Source organism: Schistocerca piceifrons, chromosome 2 (assembly GCF_021461385.2).
Source record: "Schistocerca piceifrons isolate TAMUIC-IGC-003096 chromosome 2, iqSchPice1.1, whole genome shotgun sequence".
NCBI lineage: Eukaryota > Metazoa > Arthropoda > Insecta > Orthoptera > Acrididae > Schistocerca > Schistocerca piceifrons.
The window spans coordinates 873382327-873409283 of NC_060139.1; positions in this window are offsets into that span (position 1 = coordinate 873382327).

The following is a 26957-nucleotide window of genomic DNA, read 5'->3' on the forward strand; positions in this document are numbered from 1 at the left end:
CAGCAGTACCCACCCCCAACCATGCAGCAGTACCCACCCCCAACCATGCAGCAGTACCCACCCCCAACCATGCAGCAGTCCCCACCCCCAACCATGCAGCAGTCCCCACCCCCAACCATGCAGCAGTCCCCACCCCCAACCATGCAGCAGTCCCCACCCCCAACCATGCAGCAGTCCCCACCCCCAACCATGCAGCAGTACCCACCCCCAACCATGCAGCAGTACCCACCCCCAACCATGCAGCAGTACCCACCCCCAACCATGCAGCAGTACCCACCCCCAACCATGCAGCAGTACCCACCCCCAACCATGCAGCAGCAACCACAGTTGCAACAGCATTTTCCACCTACAAAGAATGAGCAACTGGCATCTCAGCATTACCCACCTGCCACTATCTACCAGCAGCTACCGTTGCAGCAGCAGCAGAAATTTCCATCTACAGAAAACGAGCAAGTGCCCTCTCAACAGTTACTGCCATACCACCAGTACCAAACAGTGTCTCAGCAGCAGATGCTGCAAATGAAGTCTCAGGTACCAGTTACCTATCCAGTGCCAGAAACATCACAACAGCAGAGTGTGATCCAGTTACAACAGGGAGTGGAGCAGCATACGCCACCGGTCTCACATTTACCGGTTCCTGAGGATTTGACAGAGGAAAATCATCAGAAAAATGCTGTGGACCAAGAACAAATGCTACACCCACCACAAAATCAGAAATCAATGACGGACGAGCAGTGTCTACTATCAACACACAAAGCATCGCCTGAAGCTGAAGAGTCGCCTGAAGCTGAAGAGAGGCAAGCAGGAGTTCGGGAGACTCACGGACTAGAGAGACCACCTCGCCCGCTGAGGCCTTGGGTGTCAGATGTGGAAGCTGCTATGATTCGTGGACAGGCACCGGTCGGGTCACCAGCCCCCGTGGTGTCAGCTACAGCACCTGCCTTACCAATTCAACCCGACTTCCGGAGACCGCCACCACCCATCAAATTTCTGGCCACTGCACAAGGAGTCAATCAACCCACGAGACCGGCCCCGGCTCAACAGCATCGTGCCAATGGTGCCCATTGGCCAGAACAGTACCAGGTCCCGCCGAGGATGCTTAATAATCCTCACAGGAAACAAAATTGGACAAATGTAAGTTTCTTATTGAAGCAAATAGAAAACTGTTTTTAGTAGGGATAAAAGAAATCATCTTATATGCTGCATGATGATCAGCTAAAAACCAAGGCACTTCTGCATATTTGACAAATTGAGCTTGATTCTGTGTTATTAAAATGGCTATAATTACAGTTTGTGATTACATGACTCACATAGTATGTAGTATGTACCAGACACTGCTCACACATAATTGACTATACCATTATTGGTCACTGTTGCGGCGCATAATGTTTCTTGGCCGACGGCTGTGTCAGAGTATCGTAGGAGTGAACTTATTATACTATGTTAGTATGAGCCTTGGGGATATGTTCACTCCTGCCATAATCTGGCCATCGGCCAAGAAACATTTTGGGCTGCTGGTAATACTTACAGGCTACTGATAATGACTGTAAAGTCCAAACCAGTACAGCCAATAAATAAATTGGGTGGGCATTGACTGATAAAAGTATGTAGTATCTCTTAAATTAATACGCATAGAATTCTAGTGTTCCTTGATCTACAAGCTAGATGTGGCCTACATATCAACATGAGTTGTATAAGAATATTCTTTTGACATACTCAAGAATGGGAGGAAAAGCATGAAAACATTTATCAACTGTAGCAGCTTCAGAAGTAAATCAACAGTAGCATTTCATGCATTTAAGTTAGGAATTGTATCAACACTGCAGCAGAGTGTGCACTGGCACTGGCTCTGGCATTTAGTTTTAATCTGCCAGGAAGTTTCAAGAATTATATCATTAGTAGCTAAGCAGATTTTTCATGGCAATTTTGTTTAGTACTTGGAGATTTGCTAGGGTTTCTGAAATTTTTTCCTCTATCCTCCTCTGGTAGTTTTTTCAGCTGTTGCCCAAACTAATCACTGTCAACTTTATCAGCTTCCATTATTCAACTTCTTATTTGCCACATGTTCAAAGCACATTCCTGCATAATGTTCAGTAAATCTTTCCTTGGTTTAGTGTCCTATCAAGGGATTAGATAAAGATTTGAGTGACATTGACGTGCCATCTTCACATTACTTTGGAGAAATTTAAAACTGTGCATGCCTGACCCGAGTCATATGTCACTGCTTGTTTCATTTTAAAAAAAGGAACTACAAAAATGGTAGCTGCAACAGCGACTTTAACAATATAATTGTATAATTTGACTGATACAATGAACTTTCATAGTGTCATATTCATCCCTGCCTAAGGAGATCTGTTTTATTCATTTTCTTCATTAATTTTTTTCAGCCACCACCAGTGGGAATCCCATCTCGCCGAGGTCGAGGAGGTTCTCTTATTAACAGTGTTGGTCGGCCAATACGGGGGCGTGGAGCCAGACTTCCAGGTTTAAATGGTAGTGACTCTGTGCAGAGGTAAGTTATCTAGCACTGTAAGCGATGCAGCAGCTAATGCAGACGTAATTTATATACCTTATGTAGACGATCCCATAATGGTATTAATACCAATGTAAAAAAAGTTTTTTCTTATAAGATATATCTTATTCTGGGGCCTGTTAAAAAGGCTCCAGCTGACTTAGATTGTTCACTGGCAAATTAACACAATAGAAATTTGATTTTTGAGTTACAATGAAAGTTTTGTACATGTGGACATATATGAGACATTATGTGTAGAAAGGAGAGTAGAATCATTTGTTAGGAACAAATAAGCACATGAACATGGAAAATTAATTATATGCAGTCTTGTCATAATGATAATCTTCTCCTAGCCCCTGAGTATAATTTACATATGAAATAGTTAATAATGAAACAGAAAACTATAGCTGGCTCTCTGCATAAAAAAATGTTTCTCTGTGCCATGTGTAGCCAGTTTTTTGCTGTGATGAACTTCCAGTGAAAATTTAACCAACCCACTGAGTGATTAATATTACAAACTGTATTTTATATCAATGTAAATTTGTTTTATTGTATCTGATATCCATTATTCTGATGAAATGCCTAATAGTCCATGTGTAATTGTTCCAGAGTCTCTGGGGTGCAGAACCAGTGCTCTAACATGAATGGTCACGGACAAGTGCCTGCTCCTCTTCCTCACAGCGTCAGGTGAGTTTCCTGAATAATTATGTAGCATTAACAATGTGTACAGCAACCTTTTCTGCCTTCATAATGAATTTAATTCGTACCAGCTCAGATATTAAGATTTCTGTGGTTGAATTTATAGTAGTGTAAAGTGTCTGTACCATGAATTCTCTCCTCTCATTTCACTCTTGTCACATTTGATTAGCAGGTATTTGTGTGGCTTAAAAAGATCAAATTCTGTTGGCTGTTTTCCTCATTATGTCAGTTTCGTAGTTGTTACAATTGCCATCAAGACTTCAAAAAAACAGAATCAACAGCTGTTTCCTGTCGTTTTTCTTATCTTCCACATTCGACATCTACATTTAAAACATCTTCATTTTATGCATAAAGTTTTTTACTGCTCAACTCCAGCATAATAAATTTCTCTGGCCGAGCCTTTTCCTCTCTTAAGTTCATTGAAGAATAGGTTTTTAGTAAAATCATCATCAATACTACCATATATTTTCCCTGTAAGCTTGTTTGTCTCCTTTTCTCTTAGTGGTCTCTTCCAATTACTTAATGCAGTGGAATGAAAACAAATAGATGCAGAAAACAACCTCTTACTGTGTAGAGAAAGTACTGAGCAGCACACACACACACACACACACACACACACACACACACACACACACACACAGAGACAGACACAAACGCATAGACAATTTCAGTGTTTCTTACTAGGCCCGTTTCAGCCACATCACCAATAAAAAGATATGTGTGTGTGTGTGTGTGTGTGTGTGTTTTGTTTGTTCATTCACTTGCAAAAGAGCTTTTGGGTTTGTATTCCAATGAGGAATTCATGTCTGAAAGTGAAACACCATTCTTCCAACACCTAATTCATGTATGGGTATGCTGTGTGTTTTGCTTCCATTATTATTTTGTGAGTGTTCTTATTCCCAGATGGATGCAATCCTGTGTTAACTGAAAACTATTTCAGCCCCACTCAGTTTATTTTATTCCTTTATGGAATATACCTTTTATTTCAGGAAATATCTAATTTGCCCAATTTGTATGTGTTGTCAAGAATTCATCATGCTTCAGTTTGTAGGTGGTAATTGTTTGCTTCTAAATCTGTTAAGGCAATGATGATCTCTTTTACACATCTGTTCTACTTCGTTATCATTTTAGCAATATTACTTTCACCCAGGTTGCAAGAACTGTTTATAAATGTAAACATTTCTCAAGTAGTCACCTGTTAAAATTTGTTATCATTACAGTAGCTTCAATAGTGACTCATCCTTGCTTTCTTGTAAATTGGAAGTGATAGGATTCTAGATGCAGTGTATTGCATACCCTCATATATTTCAGAAATATGACACAATAATGTTCCAATATATTGAAACAAATTTAAAACAGCATAGTCCATTCAGATTTCTGTAAGTAATGTTTAAAGACATTCCCATCTTCAAAGTTGTATAGTGACATTATTCATTATCTGTTATCTCATGTAATATTGCTTATTTTTAATAATATTGTTTTTTTTAATGTCATTACATAGCACATGTATGTTGCCTGGAAGTTAACTTTTTCTGTCTTAAGTGAAAAGAGAATTTTAATTAAGTGTCTTCATATTAGTTTTCTTATTTGCTTTATGTACTCTTTTTTCATTGACGAATAATGTGTCACATTGCTGTTTGTTTGCATTATAAAAGAAAGTGCCACTGTATATGATACTGAATCCTGCCCTGTATACAGTTCAAAAATTGCATCAATATCTATGCCTGTGGCTGAAAAACAAAAGTTTTGTTTTATCTCAATGCAGACCAGTTATTTTGTATTACAATATATCTATCCTATCATTACATTACTACAGAAATGTTTGGTGGCTTACACAGTTTCATAGAATTGCTGTCATTTGCGGCATCGAAAGTCAGTGGCAGAACATAGTAGTTGTTAACAAAACAGTTAGAAGAGCTGTTATCAATGCAAAAATAGCAACTCAACTGCAACTGCACAAACCTTGATCCGGCAATGAGAAAGACAGTGATCAGCATGTTGATGAAGCGTACACTTGTTGTTAAACCACAACTCCCATTGAAACACCTCTAGAGCAGTACACTTTGTTCCTGGTTTTTTGACTATCATTCATATGCAGATGGTCTTTTGTCATGATACAGCTACATAAAATATCTGGAATCCCATTTTGCTGATTTATTCAGTGTGACATAATGCAGAGATAGCTTGTTTGATAAGTGCAATATTACATACATAGGCACAGTTTTACTTGCAGTGTAGATTTTGGCAGCAAGTGTCACATGATTGCAACTTATTCTCTCCTTTTTAGCATTATATCAGGGCAGAAAGGGTTAAAGTCCCAGATTTAATTGATTACATATTTGGTACACACATCATTCATTTACTATGTACCAGTATTTCTCGTATCTGTCTGTAGTTATTATCATATATTATTTTTAAAATTATATAAATTGATCATATTTTTCATGGTTATTTCTTTTCTCAGGAGTGATGCAGCTGTGACTACATCAAATGAGAGTACCCATTTTGAACAACAACGGAAAAACGATTCACCAAAGGAGCCGTGCAGCAGTTCCTCAGAACTCCACTGCCAGGAAGAAAATACCAACACAGAAATTCTGGGGCAGGACCAACATGACTCTGCTGGCAATGTTGACACACAAAAATGCATTCAGATTGCTCAAGGTCGTAGACAACGCAGAGGCACATATCGTGGCAGAAATGCATTCCGTGTAGGACGAGTTATAACACCTACACATACAACTGACGACATAAAAAGTGACGAAGCAAGAACGCTGAGCAGCTCTGACAGCTGACAGCTTATTGCATTATCATAAAGTGGTGTATGACAGTTTTAAATAAGGATAGTGTCTTTATCATTGCTTGTGTATTATCTTTCTATTAGATACAAGTTTTGTATTATAAGTAATAATTTTTTTTCCCCAATGGGAAAGAAATGTCCGACATAAGATCGAAATGGCATATTGTAATGTGCTGTGTTGTTAAGTGTACAGAGCTTATCACAGTCTGTGACTACTTCTATGTGAAGGGAGAAAATGTTCATCACCATTCTGTTTTGTCTTTGTATGTTTTTTATGCTACATAAAATTTAGTTTAGGTGAAAAATAATATGTACTTAAAATGATGTTTTGGCCATGTAGTTGTTTTATTTGAATGCATGTAGTTACTCAGGAGGTATAACTGATTATACTACAATAAGCAGCTTTATACCTTCTGTTCCATTTTTTAATTGTATGTGTATACTCTTTTTTTATGTATCTAGTCTGTTTTTATTAACCTTTTTATTATGATACTAGTATATTTTTATCTTTTTAATATTTACGTAGTCACAGGTAAAATGATTTTATAACATTTATATTCCAAACCTGTCACTTAACTTCACTCATGTATTTTATATGTGTAGAAGTGCAATAAAAAATTTATTTTACTACTTATATGTCTTTTTATTTCATCAAGTCTGGAACACATATCTATTCCATTACAGTATTCACATTAGATTCTTGGGTATTGTTTCTTCCAGAAGTTACCTACAAGTTCTAAAGTGAAGCTTATGAAAATACTGTTTGTAAACAACTATTAAACAATAAAGCAACGCTAATAAATGTGATAATATACTACTTACACACCAAGACTTGTGATATAACTTTATTATGAAATCTGAAATTATACAGGACAACTGTAGCATGAAAATTGTAATGCTTTCAGAACAAGATGCAGTTTATCAAATTTCCTATAACTTCCTATTGTGTGTATCTCAGGTTCTGAAAATCTCTTTTTCCAACTGACAGAAGTGTCTCAGTTGGTTTCACTCAATTCACAAAGCTTTAATCCCTGTTCACACATCACTGAGATATTTGTGCCAGTATTAACTGTGAAACAAGAGCTGAGAAAGTCAGTGGGTAAATATAATAAGTCAGCATGGATTAAAAAGCCATAAACAAATTTCACATGCTATGATGCAGAAAATTTATAAGGTAAAAACTAGAGAATGTACAGTATATGTAGGTTAATACCATACATTTCTTTGCATGAAAACATGAACACTGGTAATCTTCTCAAAGAAAACTAAATTATAGTAAGAGCTCACTGCCTGAAAATAAAATGATGTTAACATCAATGAATGTCATTAATTGCAATAGTCACTGAACTTTCACATTCTGTGAGACTCCTTTCTTGACTATCAAAAATGTTTTTAATTTTATTACACAGCTACACATCTTCTCTTACAGTTCACTCTTACAGTTCAGACTCTTCAGTACTAAGTGTTGAGCTCCTTACTGGAAATTAAGCACATATTTTTTCTGTTAACTACAAGCTCTGCAAATGTGATATTTTGTTCAGTGCTCCTGACAGGGTAAGCAAATGACAAAGTCGCTGGTTAATAAGAGATCACCAAATGTAATGACTTAAAAATACAGTTCCAGTTGTTAATTGAAAAGTTGTGCTAGAAACATATTTACTGCTGATAATGAGAGAAACCATTGGTGCTGAGTTTGGATGCAGTGTAATTTTGTTAATATCTTACTGTCTGTGTGCATTTTGTAAAAACTATTCATGCATTTAATTTTGAGGCCTAAAATGTTAATGGAGAATATTTTATAAAAACGATCACAGTAAGTGGAAGAGTGCTTCCCAACCTTCTCTCTCTCTCTCTCCCCCCCCCCCCCCTCCCCCGACACACACACACACACACACACACACACACACACACACACACTCACACACACACACACACACACATACACGAAAAGAGACCTATGAGAGAATGCAAATGTTATTAGATAAAATGGACAATTGCACACCAGGAAAAGATGTAAGACTACAAGAACAATTAATTCATCAGTGGGCCCTTTCTCAGATGCAACAGATAACAGAGAAACAGAAATGTCTTACATACACTGAGACATATATTTACTGATTTTAAAATGATCTACAAAACAAAAGTAGCTCTCAGTAACTTTCAGTCATAAAGCAAATTGGACAGCTGTGTAGCTCTGTCTGATCAGCAATTTTCTTTTTTTTCTTGCTTAAAGCTGTTATTGAACATCATCAACCTCGTAAATACAAAGTTGTTATCACAAAAATTGACTGTAATGAAACCACAAAAAATCTAGGGATGTGAGGTTATTAAAAATTGAAATATATGTTAAACATGACAACAACAGGAAAATGAAATGGCTATGCTTACATTTCATCTCACCAGGGGAAACAGAATATGGTGGGTACTGTGGAATAGAATACCCAGGGTTGACCAAAATTAATGATTGTTCACTTGTAGTTACCTGTTTTTTATTTTTCATTAAATCAGAGAATACACGAAGGAAACCACATCTAAATTTATCATGTTCTTCAGAATCAGATTTGTGTATGGAGTCAAATATTCTGTAAAGAGAGCAAATCTGCAGAGCTGCATGGATAAGACAATGATGAGCAGGGGGCGGGGGGGGGGGGGGGGGAGATCAGTAAACTTAAGAATTTATATCACATGGAGCAGCTAGTAATATAATTAAAGAACAGACTTCACTAAAAAAATGATGGCAGCATTTCAAGAAAACAGATGGTCGAGGGAAGGAGAGTACCTGCATGTAATCATACCCTATTTTATGGTAAGGTAAACACCACAAGCATGGATTTGATACGCTATTTTATGATGAGAATAACACCACAAACATGAATTTGATACAGGTTTCATAATTAAAACAAACAAACAAAAACAGAATAACACAAATCCAAGAAGTCAATGAAAGGATAAAGTAACTCAGAAAGTTATAGTTTTAATCACAGCAGTGACAATAGTATCCCGTTCTTTAGTTGAGCTATGTAGCTATACACAACATTTCTATCGTGCTCTCCAGTTGAAATACATAAGTAACTCTCATCAATGTTACATATGGCGTTCTTTTCAAATACGTAGTCTCAGTGTAAAGGTCAACTGAAGAAGGGATACAAATTTTTGTTGTGTCGGGCGTTTCACCTTTAATACTGCTAGTACAGATTCAAAACAATCGTACTGATACTAGTGCTGGGAAACGAAAGAAGAATGACAGATGCAAAATTTCTATTATGTACTGGAGTACATGAAACATACATAATGGTCTAATACAACAATGAAATACGTCAAAACAGTCAAATGCAGTAAAAGAATAAAATGGAAAACTGAACTTACCACACAGGAACTTCTTAAAAGACCCGAAGCTCACCTAGAAAGATGTCAACAAAAAATACATACCCACACACACAACAAACAAAACATTATGAAAACACATGCACAGACACACACATTCACCCTCACCCCCCATCCTAATGTGAAATTAGCTGACATATTTCAGACGGTACATTTCCCCAACACGTTTAACAAAACATTTAAGTGGGCAGTATGTTTGGACAATACTACACCTCCAGAATATTTGTCTAAGTGACTTTGAACTGTGGAAATCCGGCGTTTCCCCTTCCGTCCAAGAGATTTCACCGCTGACCAATAATCCTCTATGCTATTTGCGCAAGCCCCTGTGGATAATGATCTGAACTCAATATTGTGATTAACTATGAGATGCTGATAACCCCTTTTCCCTATATCCCTATATTAAGAAAAACCACCTGAAATTAAAATTACAATGGAACCCTCTGCAATGTGATCCTCAATTAAGCTGCCCAAAACTTCCTTCCTTCGATTGGGTACTACTTTTAAACACTACATCGTCACACTCTTGACCTGAAACTACAGCTCCCCAAACCCATAATCCCACCAGAGCTTCCCCCCAACCCCCCCACCCCTGTTGTACTTCCTTTTGCCAAAATGCAACTCGTCATTTCGGCCATAACACCCCCCTCCCCCTCCAGTGGCCCCCTATATTTCATGTACTCCCTGCTAACTTACCTACAAAAAGAGTACCAATCTACAACTGTACACTTACTCAAACGACATTCATGGACACACAGCCACATAGGATATCTCAAACACCAACAGTACACGATTTTCATAATGTCTCTCAAGGCGAGCTTAGATTTTCCAAACTACATATGTTCGCCCCACTCACGACATCGACCATACTCGGCAATGAGACCACACATTTGCAAAAAACAAATCACGGCCAACATGTCTATGCCCATAGCCTCTCTAAAATCATCCAGGTTCATTGTAACAGATAAATCCATACCCACAAACAAAAATGAGATACTAAAAATTTTCCTGAAATAAGAAACTAATATTCCAACTTACCTCAATATCACTAAGAATGAAATTAAGTACCGAATTAATCGAAAACAACCAATTATTTAAATAAATGCACACGAAGAATATTTTGTGCAATATGCAGTGATCTCTTTTAAAATCACATTCAGTTATCTTAATGTATAATGATAGCACTTATCCAGAACACAGAACTGCTTTATTATCTATGGCTGAAAGTGAAGACATTATCATCTATGAGTAATGTATGACGTCATTGGTCAAAGCCGACAGGTTGTATCCCCTCCTTCACTAGACCCAGAAAAAGCTACGCTATACATGTAGAAGACATGAAAATTCAAAGAAGCAAAAACCACTCTAATGTATAGAGAACAATTAATAAAATTTGAAGTACAACAGAAAGAACAAAACAAAAGTGAATATATGACCACAGATAACTGTTGGATAATCTTAAAGTAACAATGATAAAAGTGGTCAGTTACAAAATGTTGTAGGCTACAAGAGACACACAAGAAATACCTGATTTGAAGAAGAGTGTGATGAGATTTCAAAGCTAACAACAAACCAGAAAAGAAATTCTACAAAATTTATCAGACGAATCTCACTCTGTTGTAGTTGATAAATAAAAGAATGTGCAGAACAATATAAATTAAGAAATACACATCCGATATTTTTTATGCCTCGGAGTGTGATCACAGAACAGGCACTACAGTCTTTATCTAAGATATAAATTTGTCGAGTACCAATGTAATTTTTTTACAAATATTTATAAATGAACATGGAAACATAATAATAAAAAAAGCTATAATATGGAAAACCTATTTTATTAAATAATTAAATAATCATAATAGAAATATATCAATAGAGCAAACTGCTTGTGGAACTGTTGATCTCTTTGTAGAGGCTTTATCCAGGTTCAGAGTGGTGTTTCACGTTTAAAAAATAGATAATGATAATACTAAGGCAGTGATCTTATTGTGTCAGAAATTTAGAAAACTGAAATCTTCCCATTTGCATAACATCTACATCAGGTAAGAACTGAAACCAGAAACAAATACCTGCAGACTGGCAAGAAGTTTTTGTAAAACGAATTTATAAACAAATGTCCAATCTTGTCATATATGCTAGCCACAGAATATTTTACTGTTCACTGAAGAGTTGCTACACTCAGTGATGGACAAGCAGGCTAATGAAAGGAAGTGATCTTCTCTGGATTGCATGTTTTCATTAAGGACACTGTTTTAGAAAAAATAATGACCAAAAACTAGTTGAGCAAAGTGTTGACTTCAAAAAAGCCTTTAACTTTGTCAATAGAAACTATTTGAGTTACGCTATGAGAGAATTTGGAATCATAAGAAAAACTTATGTCTATTCAAAACATATACTCACAAGCCAGTTCCAGAATCAAAATTATAATTTATTATGTATGGCTACATCTATGTCTGCATCTATTCTCTGCAAAGCATGGTGAGCTGCATGGCAGAGGGTACATCCCATTGTACCAGTTACTAGGATTTCCTCCTGTCCCATTCGCATACGGAGTGCCGGAAGAATGATTGTTTGAATGTCTCTGGGCATGCAGTAATTTATCTAATCTTATTCTCACAACCCCTAAGAAAGCAATTCATAGAGGATTGTTGTATATTGCTAGAGTAATCATTTCAAACCTGTGACCATTTGTGCTGCCCCTCCCTGTATATGTTCAATATCCTCTGTGAGTCATATCTGTTATGGTTCAAAAAATGATTCTCAGCACTATGAGACTTAACATCTGAGGTCATCAGTCCCTTAGAACTACTTAAACCTAACTAACCTAAGAACATCACACACATCCATGCCCGTGGCAGGATTCGAACCTGCAACCGTAGCAGTCACGCGGTTCCAGACTGAAGCGCCTAAAACCGCTCGGCCACACCGGTCGGCTCTGTTATGGTTCCCTCACACTTGAGTAATATTCTAGAACCAGTCACACAAGTGATTTCTAAGCTATCTCCTTTTCAGATTGATTGTTCTTCCTCAAGAGTCTACCAGTAAACTGAAGTCTAGCACCTGCTTCATCCAAGACTGAACCCATGTGATCATTCGATTTTGTATCCCTACAAAGTGTTACAACCAGAATTTGTATGAGTTGGCTGATTACGACTGTTATTCATTTACATTATAGTCATAGGATGCTACATTTTTTTGTTTTGTGAAGTTATAACGATACAGCCTTCCCCAAAATTCATATGAAATGTTCGATACACCTTTTTTAAAAATACACTCCTGGAAATGGAAAAAAGAACACATTGACACCGGTGTGTCAGACCCACCATACTTGCTCCGGACACTGCGAGAGGGCTGTACAAGCAATGATCAGACGCACGGCACAGCGGACACACCAGGAACCGCGGTGTTGGCCGTCGAATGGCGCTACCTACGCAGCATTTGTGCACCGCCGCCATCAGTGTCAGCCAGTTTGCCGTGGCATACGGAGCTCCATCGCAGTCTTTAACACTGGTAGCATGCCGCGACAGCGTGGACGTGAACCGTATGTGCAGTTGACGGACTTTGAGCGAGGGCGTATAGTGGGCATGCGGGAGGCCGGGTGGACGTACCGCCGAATTGCTCAACACGTGGGGCGTGAGGTCTCCACAGTACATCGATGTTGTCGCCAGTGGTCGGCGGAAGGTGCACGTGCCCTTCGACCTGGGACCGGACTGCAGCGACGCACGGATGCACGCCAAGACCGTAGGATCCTACGCAGTGCCGTAGGGGACCGCACCGCCACTTCCCAGCAAATTAGGGACACTGTTGCTCCTGGGGTATCGGCGAGGACCATTCGCAACCGTCTCCATGAAGCTGGGCTACGGTCCCTCACACCGTTAGGCTGTCTTCCGCTCACGCCCCAACATCGTGCAGCCCGCCTCCAGTGGTGTCGCGACAGGCGTGAATGGAGGGACGAATGGAGACGTGTCGTCTTCAGCGATGAGAGTCGCTTCTGCCTTGGTGCCAATGATGGTCGTATGCGTGTTTGGCGCCGTGCAGGTGAGCGCCACAATCAGGACTGCATACGACCGAGGCACACAGGGCCAACACCCGGCATCATGGTGTGGGGAGCGATCTCCTACACTGGCCGTACACCACTGGTGATCGTCAAGGGGCACTGAATAGTGCACGGTACATCCAAACCGTTATCGAACCCATCGTTCTACCATTCCTAGACCGGCAAGGGAACTTGCTGTTCCAACAGGACAATGCACGTCCGCATGTATCCCGTGCCACCCAACGTGCTCTAGAAGGTGTAAGTCAACTACCCTGGCCAGCAAGATCTCCGGATCTGTCCCCCATTGAGCATGTTTGGGATTGGATGAAGCGTCGTCTCACGTGGTCTGCACGTCCAGCACGAACGCTGGTCCAACTGAGGCGCCAGGTGGAAATGGCATGGCAAGCCGTTCCACAGGACTACATCCAGCATCTCTACGATCGTCTCCATGGGAGAATAGCAGCCTGCATTGCTGCGAAAGGTGGATATACACTGTAATAGTGCCGACATTGTGCATGCTCTGTTGCCTGTGTCTATGGGCCTGTGGTTCTGTCAGTGTGATCATGTGATGTATCTGACCCCAGGAATGTGTCAATAAAGTTTCCCCTTCCTGGGACAATGAATTCACGGTGTTCTTATTTCAATTTCCAGGAGTGTATGTATCAGGATAGTTATTGGACAATGCAGTGCTTCCTAAGGCCTTGTATGTGTGTCTTTATACATATATCATTCTGTCCTATTTGGTAAAAAACTTTATATTCATTGCGAAAGCACATGGGATGTTCTGTACTGCAGAGATGTTAGTATGAAAACTCAATGCTTCTAATTAAGAAAAAGGTAATAAAAAAATTCAGTAACAGAAGACCTCACTATCTTGAGAAACAGCTTAAAAGTTATTACCAAGTGATGTATTTCCATTTTTTATTTATTTTTATGACTTCCTCTGTAATTAATACTCTTTGTAATTACATTTCTAATTAACTCTCCAATTGTTTACATCTCACAGTTTTCCAATTTCCAGAATTTGAGGCCTTATTTGTGCATTTTATGTATGCAATCAGATAAAGCACGAGCTCTGTACTACCATTGAATATTAGTAACCAAGTCCAAACTGTAATGAATTACGTAACTAAAATAATATGAGAAACATTATTGTAATTAAAGTTCAGAATGATTTTCTTATGGAAAACTAAAAATATTACTATAAAATATTGTCATTGAATATTGTATTTTATACCTTATTTGGCTGTAACATCAGTTTCTTTAGGTTTTGTAAATTTTAATTGTAACATCAAAATTGTACAAAATCAGTAATGCTTTATTTTGGAAGTTATTGTTAAAATTCTATACAAGGCGATGTCGCAATGCTGCAGGGGGTCAGTTTTGAAGTTGCTTTTGGAAGTCAAAGAGATCAGTGAAGTGTGTCCATGTTTTGTTTACATGACGAGTGTGCAGTTCGGATGTCAATTAATGTGAATAAATTTTGTGAAGCATGAAAATTCATTCATTCATCAATGGACCAGGCAGAAGTAACATTCAATATGAATTGTTACAAAGTGCATAATTTTACATTTTTGGGCATTTAAAGTAAGTTGCCAATCTCTGTACCACTTTGAAATCTTATCAAGATCAGACTGAATATTTATGCAGCTTGTTTCAGACATTACTTCATTATAGATTCTGCATCATCTGCAAAAAGATCATTAATATAACAACATGAACAGCAAGGGTCCCAATACACTTCCCTTGGGCACATCCGAAGTTACTTCTATATCTGACGATCGCTCTCCATCCAGGGTAACATGCTGCATCCTCCCTCCCAAAATATCCTCAGTCCAGTCACAAATTTCAGTTGTTATCCCATGTGATCATGTTTTTGACAATAAGTGTAGGTGTGGTACTGAGTCAAATGGTCTTTAGAAATCAAGAAATACAGCATCTATCTGATTGCCTTGATCCAAAGCTTTCATTGCGTCATGTGTGAAAAGTACAAGTAGAGTTTCACATGATTGATATTTTTGAAATCCATGCTGGTTGGCATTGAGGAGGTCATTCTGTTTGAGACACCTCATTATGTCTGAGCTCAGAATATACTCTGAGATTCTCCAACAAATCATGTCAAGGATACTGGACAGTAACTTTATGGAGCACTTCTACTAGCCTGAGCACTTCTACTAGCCTTCTTGTAGACGAGTGTGACCTGTGCCTTTTTCCAAGAACCGGGCAGGGTTTTTTGTTCAAGGGATCTATGATAGATTATAGTTAGAAAAGGGGCTAACTGAGCCACAAATTCAGTATAGATTCTGACAGGGATACCATCATGCCCTGGAGCATTGTTCAGTTTTAATATGTTTTAGCTGTTTTTCAACACCACTGACACTAATACTAATTTCATTCATATTTTTTGTGGTACGAGACATGTTTTTTAAGCAAGTACCATTTTGAAATTAAAAAAAGATGTGCTAAGATATCCCAATAATTTTATTTTTACATGAAAGCCTTTACCTTAATCTACTTTTCTACTTAATTTCTGTCAATATTGAGGCACTTGTCATAATGTTGTACCACTTTTTGAATACTCTCCTTATAGAAGTCTGCCACCTGACTTGTTAACCACTGCATCACCACTGTTTTGACTTCGTCGTCGTCTTGAAGACGCTGACCGCCCAGGTATTTCTTCAAGTGCAGGAACAGATGGTAGTCACTGGGCGCAAGAACAGGTCTGTATGGAGGATGATCTAGACTTTCCCAACGAAAAGAAGTGATGAGACTTTTGGCCTGTTTTGCCACATGCGGACAGGCATTGTCTTGCAGCAAAACGATGCCCTTGCTAAACTTCCATGGACTGTTGCTTTTATTCTGGTGTGACGTAGACCACCCATGTTTCATCGCCCGTAACAATTTGGCTTAAGAAATCATCACCGTCATTGTGGTACCGCTCAAGGAAAGTCAAAGCACTGTCCAAATGTTTGGTTTTGTGCACATCTGTCAACATTTTTGGTACCCAACTTGCGCACAATTTTCGATAATTCAAGTGCTCGGTCAAAATGCCATACAAAACAATATGAGAAACATTAAGGAAGTCATAACGCAAGGAGGAAATCGCAAAGAGTCTGTTTTCTCTTACCTTATTGTCCACTTCCTGCACCAAACTTTCATTAACGACTGAAGGATGCCCACTCTGTTGTTCATTGTGCACATTTGTGTGGCCATCTTTAAATGCTCTCACCCACTTTATTACCATTCCATCACTCATAATGTTTTCTCCATAAACTGCACAAGTATCATGAAGAATATCGATCGCTTTAAGGCCTTTAGCACTAAGAAATCTTATAACAACCCATACTTCACAGTCGGCGGGACTCATGATTATCAGAGGCATCCTAAACACTCAGTACACAACGTAAACAAGGAAGAATCAGACTGCAATGGCATTAGTGCATAGATTAAGGTACAGGCTTTCATGTAAAAATAAAATCATTGAGTTATCTTAGCACATCTTTTTTTTTAATTTCAAAACGGTACTCACTTAAAAAACATGCCTCATATGAGGATTAAATTGGATCAATTCTCTTGGGTTTTCCTTTGTAAACAAACATTTGAAAATGGAGTTAAGCATTTCACCTTTTGCTTTGCTACCCTCAATTTCAGCTTCTGTCTCATTCACTAGGGACTGGACACTAACTTTGGTGCCACTAACAACCTGTACATATGACCAGAATTTCTTTGGAATCTGTGAAAGATCACTTGACAATATACTGCTACAGTAGACACTGAAGGCAACATGCATTGCTCTCTTGAGAAACAAACACATATCGTTCAGCATCTCTCTGTTTATGGCCCTACACTTTGTTTTACATCTATTGTGAAGTAATCTCTGTTTCTTTAGAAGTTTTCTCACAGTGACTGTATGCTATGGAGGTCCCCAGCCATTATGAACAGCTCTGCTGGGTCATATCTATCCAATCTATGGTCACTTATTCTTTTAAACTTCAGCCAGATTTCCTCTACATGCTCCTGACCTGTACTGAAACTTTCAAGTTCCTCATTGAAATATGACACTATTGATTTTTTTTTGTCTAGTTTATTGAATATGTATATCTTTCTGCTTGTTTTAGTCATACTTTGTACTTTGATAATTACCGTTGCCACAACTGAGTCATGGCCACTGATACCAGTTTCAGTGTAGACATACTAACATAGGCCAGGTCTGTTTGTTTCCATTAGATCCGATATACTTCCATCATGAGTGGATTCCTAACTATCTGTTCCAGGTAGTTTTCAGAGAAGGCATTTAGTAAAGTTTCATAGGATGTCTTATCACAACCACTGCTAAAAAACTGTAATTTTCCCAGTTGATTGTCGGATGATTAAAGTCTACACTGGTGGTTACAGTATGACGGGGGAACTTACATACAAGTGAACTGAGGTTTACTCTAAGGTTTTTGATTACATCAGGACTGCCCCCAGTAGCTGAGTGGTCAGTGTGACAGAATGTCAATCCTAAGGGCTCGGATTCGATTCCTGGCTGGGTGGGAGATTTTATCCGCCCAGGGACTGGGTGTTGTGTTGTCCTAATCATCATCATTTCATTCCCATCAATGCGCAAGTCGCCAAAGTGGCGTCAAATCGAAAGGCTTGCACCCAGCGAATGGTCTGCCTGACAGGAGGCCCTAGTCATACGATGCACTAGGTTACATCAGGAGATGAGTCTGGTGGATGATAGAACGATGCCGACTCCTGATACTGAGTTTTGTCCAAACAATCTCACATGCTGCTTCATTTCTACCTCAGTGGATTTGAGTTTTTTGTCTGCTGCGACAAATACACCAACACCATTTCCCATTTCCTTATCCTTTTTATATATGCTTAAATTTTCTCCCAAAATTTCACTGATGTAAATTTCAGGTTTCAACCAGCTTTCTGTACCTAGTGACCTTCACTGCTTTTCATTAGTGCTTCAAACTCTGTCACTTTGTTACGAATGCTTCGGCAGTTTACCAGGATTTTAATGCTCTCACTTGTGAGAGGCGCTTCTTTAGATCTTACACTGATACTTCTGGATTTCCTACAGCTGTCATTATCTGGATTGGATGGAGAGTTGCCTAATCTAAGAAACCCTGTGTGCACACCACACACAGTCAGCTATCTGAATAGCAGCCTCAGATGTGTAGTGCACACCTGACCCATTTAGGAGGACACTATAGTTCTCAACACTATGGCACAATTCCAGGAAGCCACAGCCTAACTTGTCACAAAACTTTCGAAGTCCCTGGTTCAGTCCTTCCACTCGACTCAGGACCAAGGGGCCATGATCGGTTCTGGGGACAATGCTGCAAATTGTGAGCTTTGTTGAAACTACATGTGCAATGCTACACTTCTCAACCTTCTCTGCCAGTCACTGGAATGACCCAAGAATGACCTTGGATCCCAGATGACAGGCATCAGTTGTCCCAACACGCACCACAATCTGCAGTTGATTGTGGCCCGTTCCCTCAGTGGTTGCTGGAATAGCCTTTTCAACATCTTGATGACTTTCATACCCACTCCAGTGCCAGGCAAACAGACTCTCTTATCACAAGTTTTGTTCACATTTATTCTAGGTGAGGACAGTCCGCCCTGATAGCTTCATGGTCAGCTTGATGGACTGCTGTCCTAAGGGGCCAGGGTTCGATTCCCGGCTGGGTTGTGGATTTTCTCCGCTCAGGGACTGGGTGTTGTGTTGCCTTCATCATCATTTCATCCCCATCCGGCATGCAGGTCACCCAATGTGGCGTCGAATGTAATAAGACCTGCACCAAGGTGGCCGGACCTGCACTGAAAGGGGCCTCCTGGCCAATGATGCCAAACGCTCATTTCCATTTCCATTAGGTGAGGACACAAAATAAAAAAAAATTAAATTTCAATATTAGATACACTGATTACATACTTTTTTTAGACAATAAAACAGAAACTGTAACTATCACACAGTAATTCATCAATGTACTTAAAGGAAAATATTTGCAATTATATAAAACTTCGTGGCAGATTAAAAATGTGTGCCGGACCGAGACTCGAACTCGGGACCTTTGCCTTTCATGGGCAAGTGCTCTACCAACTGAGCTTCCCAAGCATGACTCACAACCCGTCCTCGCAGCTTTCCTTCTGCCAGTACCTCGTCTCCTACCTTCCAAACTTTACAGAAGCTCTCCTGCGAACCTTGCAGAACTAGCACTCCTGAAAGAAAGGATATTGCGGAGACATGGCTTAGCCACAGCCTAGGGGATGTTTCCAGAATGAGATTTTCACTCTGCAGTGGAGTGTGTGCTGATATGAAACTAAGTGCTAGTTCTGCAAGGTTCGCAGGAGAGCTTCTGTAAAGTTTGGAAGGTAGGAGACGAGGTACTGGCAGAAGTAAAGCTGTGAGGATGGGTCGTGAGTCGTGCTTGGGTAGCTCAGTTGGTAGAGCACTTGCCCGCGAAAGGCAAAGGTCCCGAGTTCGAGTCTCGGTCCGGCACACAGTTTTAATCTGCCAGGAAGTTTCATATCAGTGCACACTCCGCTGCAGAGTGAAAATCTCATTTTGCAATTATATGTCAACAAAACAAAATATTTTGGCCTCACTCATACTCTGAAATGTAATGAAAACCACAAAGAGCAAATTGAAACATTTGAAAAAGTGAGTAACTCCTATATAGTGAATAATGTAAAAGATGAAATTAAATTTATCTTCCAAAATGCATATAAAATGCACTAAGTCATGTCAGATGTTAATAAAGAGCAAAAATATATCTAAGGAACTCTGATCAGAAAGGTGAAGAAGCCTCCAGGACATTCAAGAAGAATATGTTACATAAAATTGAACAATATCATACTATGTATGTAAAAATTTCCAAACAGTAAAAAATTGTTTTAATGGAGAATGGCAAATAAAAAAAAATTAGAGCTGCATGATGAATTTAAAGAAACTGACAATGTAAGAAAAATACAAACTAAAAGGATTTTGTGGGTTGGTCATGTAATAATATCAGAAGAACACAGATTCATAAAGCTTGCAGTTGAGGAATCACCAAAAGGACAAAAACCACTCAGAGACTGAGAATGAGATTTTTACATGATGTCAAAAAAATTCTACAATTTATGAAAATTTCTAAGTGACAAGAACATTGTAAAAACAAACTTGTCTGAAAAAACATTGTTAGGGCAGCAGCAAGAGACTACTTAGTCATTATTCCTTCATGAATAACAATGATAATGATAATAATAATTGAAGTAATATGTCTCATCTTAGTGTCAGCTCATTTACAAAACACTCAGCTCTCATATGTGAATATGTGTGAATTCGGTGACAATTTCTCAATTTCTGTTTAGTCTCTCCTCATGAGTGTTACATGATATTTTACTGGTGAAAAAATGTAACACAAATGTTTCAATATCTGAAGGACAAACATCTGATATATAACAAAAAGAGAACTCAGAAAATTCTGTGAACTAGTTTTCAGTGGAGATATTGCTCAACTTCATTCATGTATTTCCTTCATAAAACATGGCCATGAAATTAGGCCAATAATGATTCTCATAGAACTTCATAAATAAGAATTTTTACACTTTCCATCCATAAATGCAACAGACATAAAATTTGTGGCACAGCAGAAAACACCCCTTGCCAGACTGTTTAGAATTATCTACAGAGAATATATGTACATACGTGTATATCTCTGCAGCATACCTTTACAAGAACAGTCCTTTCACAAAATACATTGCTGCTGTCCTCATCAAAAACTGAGTGGTAATGCTGGTGTAATCATCTGAAATATTTACTATTTCACATGCAATGCAAAGATTGTGCCTTGATTTTCTAGGGGCAGCACATCTTCTCTTCATCAAATCACAAGAAACAGTGTGCCATGTATTGGCCAGTTAGATGAACTTGTGTCCTGCTAATTTTTTAACTTGAAAGTGAATTAAACAGGAAATCTCTTGGATGAGTAGTAATTGGTGGTAACAGCCCATCATGAAATCCGTTTAGTCTGTAATAAATAAAGTGCACTAACTAAAGGCTGACAATAAATTACAGACAGTCCACACAGCAGCACCATAAGACACTTGATGAGAACTTCATATAAATTTAATGGCAAAAGGATCAGTGGTAAGTGGAAGGATTTAATTAGTTCAAAATAAACACTGGCAGTGCTTCATCTATGTACCATACAGCAACAAATCAGGAATCCCAAACAGTTTAAAAGCAAATTAATAATGTGCCTCATGAACCAATATTTCTGCAAATAATCTGAATAGCTTATTCAAGGACTGAAAATCCCTTAACTGCACAGCAAGCACCAGCATTCATTGTAAAGCTGCATGACAAACAGAGATTTACTGTAAACAGATTGAACTGGTAGGGAGGTAGGCAATAAGAGTAGTAAGGTGCTGAACAAATATAAAATAATATTTGATTTAAATTATTTATCGCTTAATCACAGAGGGAATTTTTTTTATTACAAAAGCAAGTGATATTTGTTCACCACACAGACCAGGTTACAACACAAATTGCTGGCACAGCATATAACATATGTATTACCAGCATTGTGTGAAATACAGCGTTCTATAGAATGCCCTGGTAATGTATAGACTACCTAACATACTTTGTTAACATATGAAGAGACTGATAATTTTTACATTGCCTAGGCACTGTATACTTTGCCAAATTGTCTCAGCACAGTATATAATTTGTCTAGCCTGCCATTTTTTTCCCGCCATCACTGGTTGTGGTGGCATCTGGGTCTTTGTTTAATGGTTGTGAAGACAGTGTATTGTTGTACAACATTCAACTATCACACCACAGATATCACCACAATAGTTCTCCAGTGTATAGAATTGGGCTAAAGTTCCACAGATGCTCTCCCATCATCCATTGTTCTTGTATCAGCATGTTGGAAGGAAGTGTAGTGCCAAGACAAGAATCACGTCATGCTGATGTGTAGTGATAGCTCTGTGATTAATTATCTCAAATAAGAGCCAATGCCACTAGTAGTTACCAAAAGTTAGTGAACGATGTGAAAAAAGCTAAGATGACCATGAAGAATGAACCATGGGACTATTAGCTGCTGAAACACTATGACATAATGATGGTGAGAATAAGACTAAGTTGATCTGTTAAAGAAGGTACGAGTGCTATTCAATTTTGCGTCCTGGACTGTGAGTTATTTGACATATTGCATAAGACCCATTACCTATTGGTCATGGACGGGAGGACAGGATGTTGAAAGAGCATTCACGCAAGTATAAGAACACTATCCATCATGATACTGAACTGTACATTCATCTTCATGAGCCTTGCCAGAAGCAGCAAAAATGTGTTAAAAAAGTGTAGTTGTCAAACCAATGCTTTTTTTGGAATTCTATTCCTGTTTTCAGGTCAATATCATCGATTTTAAGGCCCATCCTGATAGAGAGTACAAGTTTGTAATAGTCTACTAAAATCATTTCACTAAATTTATAGTTCTCAGGACTCTGAAATCAAAGAGAACACAAGACATATTTACATTGCTTGGTGCTCCAATGATTCTACTGTCTAATAATGACAAGGAATTTGCAAATAATTAGGCAAGCAGCCTAAATTAGTATTGGACCACCTTGAAGATCATCCATGGCAAACCATGCCACTTAAAAAATCAGGGGAGTGTCGAAAGAGCAAACCACACACTGAAAATACGTTGTGTACTTGGATGCAAGATGAAAAAACTAGCTGCTGGAATGATGGACTGCAGTTCACCCAACTTAAAAAAAAACAGAGCTTTTCATTCTGAGATCAATAGGTCTCCATATGAAGCTCTATTCAGCTGCAGAGCTAGAATAGGTCTCTCGATGTCCCTGCATGACGACATTTTACAAGACGTAGAGACTAAGGAAGAGCTGGAAAATATAACAAAGAGCACACAAACAACACAACAACAGGAAGAAATATGAGATGAATCAATGCAAGAGCCACAGCTCCCTGCAGAAGACATAAATGAGAATGTAATCCATGATGAAGGAAACCAAAACAGTGACAAAGCCAAAAGCCATTTCTGAAGTTACTGTAAATTCTCCTTTTTCTGATACACATTGCGTCTGATTAAAAATAAATAAATAAATAAAAAACAGCAGTGCTCATATATGTCAAAAGTGTGGCCAAAAAATTCATGCCATCTGTGGACATTCTATTAAAGATGATCACGACGATGACGTAGTAGGTTATAGGTTTGCATTTTTTGCAATGTTTGCTTCAATATTGAGAAAGCTATCCAAAGTAAAATGAAATCAAAACTGAATCTTGTGATTCTGGCCAAAAAAGTGAAAAAGGATTCTGACAAAAAAATTCCTCCTGTGCCTTTGGGTGCCACTGTGCAAGTTCCAGTTCCAGATGTCAACAAAGGGCAGTGTGACTTGAGCAATCTGTTGACATGTGTTATAAACATTCTGGCCAAAAAAGTGAAAAAGGATTCTGACAAAAAAATTCCTCCTGTGCCTTTGGGTGCCACTGTGCAAGTTCCAGTTCCAGATGTCAACAAAGGGCAGTGTGACTTGAGCAATCTGTTGACATGTGTTATAAACATGATGGAAAATGGTTTTTGCTGACTTGGAACTGCAGAAGGAATCTTAAAGCAGCTCTGCACAAGATCAGAATTCACAGTATCAGTCTAAAGAACTTAATGAGAATGGAAGACTTTCTGATCCCAAAATATGTCTCCAACCCACAGCTACCTCTCAGCCCACAGGAAATGGCCAAAAATTCACCAGGTGTATGTGTAACACCAAATGTCAAAATATAAGGTGCCTTCATGTGAAAAAGAAAGTGAAGTGCAATTCAAAATGTCACTCTAGCCTTCCCTGCTGCAACAAGTAGGTCATGCCTGTTCTTCTTGGTGTTTTACCATTTACAATGTTCTGTCCACATTCATCTTTAAGTCATGAAACGTATGTACATGATCAAATTCTCAAAACCTGAAGTGTTCTTTTGTGAAGAAGAAAAGTGAGTACTTACTGAAACATGTATGTCAGTCTCAGTTCTTTCATTGTTTTCCAGTAAGAAAATCCTGTGCTTTATTTTGTAGTTTTGTTCTTTCAGTTTCAAATGCGTATTAATTTCTAAAGGCTTCTCATTGTGTGCCCTTCTAACACTTTGTGTAAATGGCACTGGTCATTCTGTACAATGCCTAGGAATTGTATAGAATGCCTAAGAAAAGTATGTAATATTTTCACAAAAAAACTTGTATTTCATAATTTGCCTAAAACTATCAGCCATTCTATTACATTACCTAGGTGTTCTATAGAACACTGGGATTTCTCACACACAGACTGAATGCAGGACAGATAGTAGCATCATTAAATAACACACACCAAAAAAGATTTATGTTCAAGGCTGAAAAAGCAAGCAAAAGAACTGTTATCTCAGTTTGCACAATCAGAGAAAGCAGAAATTTGAATTAATGTAGACATCTGTAAGCAGACTTTTTCACCAAATAATATAACTTCTCAGATGGGAAAATTAATATTAAAATTTTAAAGCTTTACATATACGAATGTGAAACAAATAAAAAGAACTGTATTTTCAGTAATATACATATTCATAAAAAGCAGGAAATAATATACATGTCTTTGAAGGCAACTTGAGCATCAATAAACATCAATTGCATAAAAGGCAGAATTTAAAAAAAGGTTCATGTCTGTGAAGCAGCCTTCTGGTTCAACAAATTTCAATCACACGCACAAAAATTTATAACTCCACATACACAGCAGTGAGGCAGCCAAGGGAACTGCTACTTCATTAATATGCATTTGCAATGCAAATACTAGCAAACTCTACTGACATGAGTACATGAAAAATAGCATATGATAGTTATTTTGAAGCTGTCATTAGATACGGTATCATTTTCTGGGGAAATTCAAGTAGTGTATCTCGAATACTGAAACTGCAAAAGAAAATTATAAGATACATGTGTAGTGCACAACAAACAGAATCTTATTGCCCATTATTTCAGAACCTGCAAATCCTAACAGTTCCCTCCATATACATTTATGAAATTATAATCTTTGTACACAGCAGATAAAAATTTTTTGAGGAAAATCATTTTAACCACACATACAACACAAGAAATAAAAATAATTTTATGTTACCCACACACCATTTGAAATTATATGCACGAACTCCACAGTATATGGGGATGACAATATATAACAAGCTAATGGGCAAAAATATATTTAATATGAAGCCAGAGAGTCTAAAAATAAGGCTACAGCAGATTCTGTGGGATAAATGCTACTATTCAGTAGAAGAATTCGTAGAGGATGACATGATAATTTGAGCAAGGGGTAATTAATTGTTATTCTTTTATTGTATGTGTAACAAAATTGTATTATTATTATGATACCATTTGTTAAAATCAGTTGTTGTAATTAATTGTTAGTTTTTTATTGCATGTGTATTTTTATATTGTATTATTGTTTGGTACCATTTGTTAAAATCAGGTGTTGTATGTATATGGTAAAACTTTACCAAAATTTTGACGTGTCTCCTGCACCTGAATCAAATGATTTAGATTATGTACGTTATGAGACTAATAAACCACAATTCACAATTCAATTCACAATTCACAATTCATAGTGGGCAGTGTATTTAAAATAGTGAATATGCCAGTGAAGTGGACTGAGAGGTTTACCAAGCACTTTTATAAGCAACAAAATCACAGGCATGTGAAGATCTTCAAGCATACAAATTAGGCAAATACAGTATTGAATTACTTATGGCTGACCTTCCAGGCAGTTGCTTGATAAATTCTAAAACATACACACGAAGCACAAATTTTATGTACACAACATCTGAATGACAGTTAGCAGACTTCGAAATCTAACAGAAAAATGAGGGCTTACAGCTTAGTCCATACGGCATTAAGGGTTAAGTGGCACTTAACCCTAAATACCATGGACTGTCTCGCAGGCTGCTATGGTTTTTTGCCTCTTGATATTTCACATACCCCTGTGAATCAAAATGGACTCTTCCATGTATGTTCCTATTGGTTTAAAAGCTACATACACCAGAGCTCTTGCATTGTTGCTGCTCTTTCTCGTTTATGGGCCATGAAAGGTCTCACAGATGTTCCCTAGTGTTTGTGTCATCATTCCTTTGACTGCTACTGTTTCTCCATGGCAGGGAAAGCTGGACCTTCTATAGAACATTGTTCTGCATAAGACAGATGTGGATGTTCAAGAACATCTCAGTGAATTCTCACATGAAGAGTTTGATACAGTGATAATGACCCTGATTTCGAGATCTGTAGTGATCACAACACCAATTCAGAGCAGGAAACAGAAAGTGATGATTATGTGACAGCTGATGACGATGTAGAAGCTTACTTCTTTAGTAAGAACAGATGTTTCCACTGGAGAAAACAACAGCCATCAGCTAACATAAGAACAAGGCAACACACCATTGCCTTGCAGCTTCCTGGACTGCAACAGATGGCAAAAAGTCTCAGAGAAAACGTTGATGTACGGATGTACGGAAACTGTTC